Source organism: Panthera uncia, assembly GCF_023721935.1.
Source record: "Panthera uncia isolate 11264 chromosome A1 unlocalized genomic scaffold, Puncia_PCG_1.0 HiC_scaffold_17, whole genome shotgun sequence".
Taxonomy (NCBI): Eukaryota; Metazoa; Chordata; class Mammalia; order Carnivora; family Felidae; genus Panthera; species Panthera uncia.
The window spans coordinates 41157-47169 of record NW_026057577.1 but is presented as its reverse complement, the minus strand read 5'-3'; the positions used below and the strand labels follow the sequence as shown (position 1 = coordinate 47169).

At 30.4% G+C, this 6013-nt stretch overlaps 1 pseudogene; it reads left to right on the top strand.

The window, feature by feature from the left end:
* The first annotated feature begins 1598 nt into the window (after positions 1 to 1598).
* Positions 1599 to 2538, top strand: LOC125935052 (olfactory receptor 2AJ1-like; annotated as a pseudogene).
* Positions 2539 to 6013: the final 3475 nt, after the last annotated feature.

Sequence of the window (6013 nt, the reverse complement as noted above, 5' to 3'; positions counted from 1 at the left end):
TAAAACATTAAGGTTAAAGGAAAATCACAAGAGCAAAATTATTCCTTGCAGTAGGAAAAATTCAACAACTTCAGATAACGATATATTAAATTTGAATTGTCAGTAATATTCATAGATTTAGAGATTTATTTATGATCAGACAATTCATAGGAGGAATTGCTGACCTCAATTCTGAATCTATATCTATACAAAATTTTACTGAGCTGCAGATCAAACCAGTCAAAACAGCAAGAACTATTTAAACGTGTATGTCTGTAAACCTCATTTAAATGATAATCTGTTAAAATGCTTAAGGTTATAGCTGAACGGTGTTAATATTCTGGGGCATTTCAAGTAGTTTTGATAGGTTTATTTCATAATGAAGAATCTCAATATTCACTAAATTAAAATACAGAAAAATACAAATTTTTTACATATTATCAAGGACATATTTCTACATTCCCTTTTCAAAAGTGAAAAGCAAAGCTCATTTTATTCAAAGTTGCAACTAATTATTAAATATGGCAAATATTTTTATATTTGCATTTATTTTTAATGATCTTACCACTAACTGATGATTAGAAGCATGGATTAGTGTTTTTTTATGAATTGTACCCACTATATATGTAAGTCTTTGTTTATGTAAGTACGTATGTGTGTATTTATTTATATTGAGGGATAGATCATCCATACTGAGTTTCTATGCATAAAAAAAAATGAACAGTAAATAGACCCTATCCATATATAAATAATATCATTAAGTTCCTGCAATTACCTATATAAAAATTAATAAAATATAATTCGATTTTTATAAGTTGATAAAACTGGCCAAAGTAAAATATATTTTTTAATTGACTGAATAAAGTTTTTATTTTTTTACATTTAAATAGAGGTAACATTTCAAATTATAAATATATATTAAGTTAGCTTTTAAGAGCACTTTTTACATATTTTGGAAAGATTTAGAAACAGCTTTTCCCAAATAAAAAAAAAATGAGAGAGAAAATTGAGTTCGATGGATCATTCATTTATTTATGTACTTAGAAAATATTATTGAGCAACTTACTATGGACCAGGCATTGCTCTAGCCATTCAGTTTCTACAAGGGATATAACAAGATTTCCAATTGGGAAAGTTAAATTCTGGTGGGTTATAATGACAATAAACTAATTACAGTTCATAAATTTATCATTTAAATACTAAAACATGAAAAGCCATTTGCAAGAAAAATTAAAAGAATGCACAACAAGAAAGATTAAGGAAGTTACAGTGTAAGTGAGGATATTGAGACTTTAAGTATATTATTAAAGAGTAGGCTTCTTGGGAAAAAGTGACATTTGAGAAAAGACTGAACTTCATTAAAAATAGGGAATTAAGATTCTGAGACTGAATGGACTTAAGAGCTCACTCAATATACCCAATATCATCACTTGATTTAAATAGATTTCCATATTAAAAACAAGACCACTTCAAAATCTGGTTGAGAATCCATTGATTTCAATTGCAAAATATGCATTACTAACTCTCATTTTACTATGCTTCTAATGAAAATGTGTCTGAAATTTACTACATTTTAGCTCTATTTTTTTCTATTTTAAGAAAAAAAGGGGGGGGAATTCATGATGGGACATGAAACTCTTTTTTTCCAGTGATTTTATTCTTTGGGGACTTTTCATCGAGTCTAGTTTTCTTCTCTTTTATATTCATCATTTTTATTATGACTGTAAGAGAAAACACAATCATGATCCTCCCTATCCTCGGGGACTCAAGACTCCATACTCCCATCTATTTCCACTCAGCCATCGGTTTTTTTATGGACATCTTACATATTTCCAACATTGTTCCCAAAATGGTCACTGAATTCCTGTCAGGTAGCAGAACTATTTAATTTGTAGGTTGTGCCTTCTGGATATTTCTATCTCTCAGCCTCCTTTGTGGTAACTGCCTTCTCCTGCCAGCAATGTATTATGATTGCTGTGTAGCCATCTGCCATCCACTGCACTATCCCATTCTTATGAATGACTATGTCTGCATTGTCATGGCTGGAGGGTCCAGGATTGTTGGGACTGTCAACTCCATAGTCCACACAGCTTATGCATTCTTCTTTCCCTTCTGTAGTTCACAAACCATTTTCTGTGAAGTCACAGACATGTTGAAGTTGTCTGGTGTGGGCACAACACCCTTTGAATTAGAAGTTTATATGTAAGTGGCATAACTTGTCTGCCTATCTCTTTCTCCCTCATCTTTGCCTCTTACATCCAAATTTTCCTTACTGTCTTTCAAATGAAATCAGAAGCACAAAAAAAAAAGTCACTTTCTACCTGTTCCTTCCACATGATTGTGATCACAATGTACTATGGGCCATTTATTTTCACATATATGAGACATAAATCATAACACATTATAGACCAGAATAAGTTTTTGGCTATATTCTATACCATTCTCACACTCACACTCAACCCTATCACCTACAGCTTTAGGAACAACGATGCTCTGGAGGCAATGAAAACTGTGTTCCAAACTAACTGTCCACATAAAAATTATATGAAATATGCTTGAAGTGTGTGCTTTTTTTTTCTAGTTTGCATACCCAATACTTAAAGGATAGCCATTATTAATATTTCTGGAAAGAGATTTAAAGTTTATATCTCTTCAAGCATGAAAAGAAGTGGATATATCCAAAATCTTGGTGATAATAAATAAAATTTTCAGAGGTATTTGTTTCATAACTCATACATGTAAATATGTATTCCCTCCCCCTAAAATATAAAAAATATATTTTAGTACAATCATACTATATGGGATGTGTATCTGTATCTCCATATAATTTATGGTTTTTTTTATAAACCAGTAAAATAACAATTCAAATGTTATTCTGTCATCAAAAATTTATAAAAGTTCATAGGTCAAATGGGTGCAGGTGGTGAAAAGGCATAAACTTCTAGTTATAAGATATAGGAGATGGGTGGGTTTTTTATGGTTTCTATTTAGTGTCATGTGAATAATGTGACACTCCTCCCTCTTCCAGAAAATAATAAAACAAAACAACCAATTTATTTTATATAGTATCTATATAGTTTACTATGCAAATTTTGGTATTTAACACATTTTGGGTTAATTTGTGAATTTGGTGTAAGTGTAGAATCTATTTTTTTTTTTAATTGGCTCTACGATTGCTCTGGTTATGCATGTAGATAACACATTGTTACTACTAATTTTTGTAACACTCCTTTCTTTTATACCAAATTTATTTATGTTATTTCCATGGCTTACCTTTCTGATTCTCTGTTCCACTTGTTTATTTCTTACATGAGGACTATACTTTTTCATTCAGAGCAGTTTTATAGTGTATTTTGGTAACTAACAGTAAGTACATAAAGATGGTTTTCCTCTTATACTACTTGTAATAATTTTCAGACAATATGAGGACAAAGTATGATGCTCTTCAACAACATGGATATGAAACCTGCAAAATCTAGAGTACAAATGACTCAGTTTCTTCAAAAAATAGTAACGATAACTTTAAAAATGAGTAAGATAAGATAGCCTAAAAGAGACTTAAAAACGTATTTAATAGAACTCTTATGAATTCTGATTTTTACATATATGTGTATAATAATCATTGAAATTTTAATATTGAATATTGTAAGATTAAAGAATAGTAATTGTTTTAGACTTTATCATTGTGTAATAATTAGTTGTAAAGCATCCCATATTGTCAAAGATGTGTTCTGAAGGATTTATAGATGCAAAGATGTGATGTGAGACTTATTTTAAAATGTGTAGTGGGTAATAAATCGTGGGAGTATACCGAGCAATATTTTCCTTAGTAGATAATTGTTGAGAATGTGTTGTTGATACATGAAGATTCATTTTGATATCTCTGCACTTCATGTTCCAATTAACACCCCAAAAGGAATCCTAAAAATTGGGATGTGAATCAGAATTCTACAATTTTCATAGAATAAACGGTGACGAATTAAAATTGTATATTCTATCCTATACTCTATATTCTACCTTGCCATCTGAAACATAATACATTTACTTTTTTACTCCTACATAAAGTTCAGGGGAATTTTTTCCTTAAATATTGCAAATTTCTTGTTGAATACATATTTAAGAAATACATTCATTTTGTTACAATTGTAATTTTATAAAAATTAGGGGCATTCATTTTTAGATATTAATACAAAATTAATACAGTGTATATTAATTATACTTTCTGAGCATTCATATGGTTTTCTGGTGAATTGAAACATATTCCAGGTTATATGGTCCAATATTATATGCAAACATTGATTTTTGCTTGTTTTCTAAAAGTTAATGTCATTTTTGGTTTCAGGAATATTAACCATAATATACATGGCAACTTTCCAGTAAGATGTTGAACAAAATACATGTTACCTGGTGTTTAATATCCTGGTCATATTCATGAGATGTGTTGATAGTGTTTTATTTTTCATTCATCATATCTATGGAATTTATTATACTACACACATTTTTTCCTGCACTACAAAAATGTTTTGTATGTGCATGTTTTGTATTTAGGGTTTTTCAAGAATTTATGTTCTATTGTTTACTAAAATGTAGTCCTATTTGGTGTGGTGTCATAGCTTTTCTCTAACTTAGAACCATATGTAGAACAGGTTCTATATATGCTAACTTCTCGAACAGCTCCCCCTGCAGACCCTTGGGCTCACCAACACTATCTCTTGCTTTGGTACCATGATGAACTCCTAACTGCTCTTCCAATTTTTATTTTTTTCTTCTAAAATGCCTCCATGACACATCCAGAGGTATCCTCTAGAAACATTAATCAGGTGGTATATTTCTCTGCTCAAATTTCTCCAACAAGTTGTAAATCACTACAACTCATTTCAACTTCCATGATCTGCTATTGGATACATCTCTGATATATCCATAGTATATCTCTCCTTCACTGGATTTCAACTTCATCACATTCAGGTCTCTTTCAAATATCATTAATAAAAGTGGTCTTCCTTACCAAACTCTTTAATATAGCAGTGCCATTACCATTCTATCTTTTGCCTTGTTCTTTTTAAGTTCATAAATGTTAGCAATACTTTGCATTTTAACCTTTATTTATAAATACACTTACTGTATAATCCCCTATTAAGTGCAAGTTTCTTAATGTAATAAACCTATCTTGTTTACTTCTATAATTTTAGACCTAGAACAGGAGCTAACAACAATAGGAACTCAAAACTTTTTAATGAATAATTATTGCATTAGTCCAAATGTTGGAACATTTTTGGAATTCTGTAGTTATAAATGTTTTCTTAAAACAGAACATTTATTGGGGCACCTGGATGACTCTGTTGGTTAAGTTTCCAACTTTGGCTCAGGTCATGATTTCATGGTTCATGATTCTGAGCCCCACATTAGGCTCTGTTGTTACACCTTGGAGCCTGGAGCCTGCTTTGGATTCTGTGTCTCCTTCTCTGTTTGCTCCTCCCCCACTCATACTATGTCTTTCAAAAAATAAATAAACATTTAAAATTATTTAAAAATGCACAGCATTTATTTATCTACTGATAGTTTAATTTTCTAATATTTTACTTATGATATTGAATGATATTCATTGGTAACATTTGTTAAATTGTATACATTAATAGTCTTTTTTATTTTTTATTTTATTTTATTTTTAAAGTAGTTATAGAGTCACAGCAAAATTGACAGGGAGATACAGAAATTTTTCACATACCTCCTCCTAATACATTCCTGGTCTCTCTCATTATCGACATTTTCCATCAGTGTGATACATTTGTTACATTTGATAAGCCTACATTGACACATCACAACCACTCACAGTCCATAGTTTACCTTAGGGTTCAGTCTTCATGTTATATATACTGTGTAATTAAAAAACTGTATAATAACCTGTATCCATCATTAAGGTATCATACAGAATAGCTTCACTGTCTTAAAAAATACTGTTTTCTACCTATTTTTCCCTTTCTCCTCCCTCAACCCTATCTCTATATTCTGCTCTTTGTACAAGAATGTTGTATAG